Source organism: Octopus bimaculoides, chromosome 6 (assembly GCF_001194135.2).
Source record: "Octopus bimaculoides isolate UCB-OBI-ISO-001 chromosome 6, ASM119413v2, whole genome shotgun sequence".
Lineage (NCBI taxonomy): Eukaryota > Metazoa > Mollusca > Cephalopoda > Octopoda > Octopodidae > Octopus > Octopus bimaculoides.
This window is the reverse complement of record NC_068986.1, coordinates 49,684,920-49,685,699: the sequence shown is the minus strand read 5'-3', so window position 1 is coordinate 49,685,699 and position 780 is coordinate 49,684,920. Positions and strand designations below refer to the sequence as shown.

Below are 780 nucleotides of genomic sequence, written 5' to 3'. Positions count from 1 at the left end.
TATATATATATATATATATATATATATATTTACTTATCTACCTATCTCTCTGTCTGTCTCTCTGTCTATACAACCAATCATCTACCTATTTGTCTGTCTGTCTATATAACCAATCATCTATCTGTCTATCTACCCATTTTAATGTCTGGCTATATATCTGTCAATGGATCTAACTATTAATCAACATGTCTATCTATCAACCAATTGCACCCCCCCCACACACACACACACACACGCATCACCATACGCTTGTATTCTCAGCACCACCACTTTCCCCAATAGATTCCAATCGCTCCATCAGACATACCTGCCCCCGTTGTCCACACCCTTGCCACCAAAACCCACTACCTCAGAACACCACCCTTCCACCCACCTGTGAACAACTTGCAGATGGAGGTTCATCTCCCTGACAGTAATCAATCAAGGCAATTTGACTTATTAGGTCCTTTTGTTATCCTCACCACCATCATCACTCTTTGCTGTGCCTCCTCCTCCTCCTCCTCCTCCTCTCTGTCATCATTATTGTTATACTCACCTGTTCCTTTGTTTCCAGGCTTTACTCTCACATTGTCCCTTTGTTCCTCTCTTTCTTCCTTGTCAATCATCCCTCTCTCTCTCTCTCTCTCTCTCTCTCTCTCTCACTCTTTCTTTCTTTCTCTCTCTCCTCTCTCCCCTACGTCTTCCGACACACCCACCTCCTTCCCAACATCCTCTTACATTGTCATGTACTTTCTCCTTCTTCTTCCTACTCTTCTTCTCCTCCTCCTCCTCCTGCTATCT

The 780-nt window shown here is 43.5% G+C and overlaps 1 protein-coding gene across 1 annotated transcript in view; it reads left to right on the top strand.

The window, feature by feature from the left end:
* The window catches only part of LOC106875696 (zinc finger protein 407), a 371,441-nt gene that overhangs the window by 282,688 nt on the left and 87,973 nt on the right, over window positions 1-780 (top strand). The gene's annotated exons all lie outside the window — the stretch shown is intronic.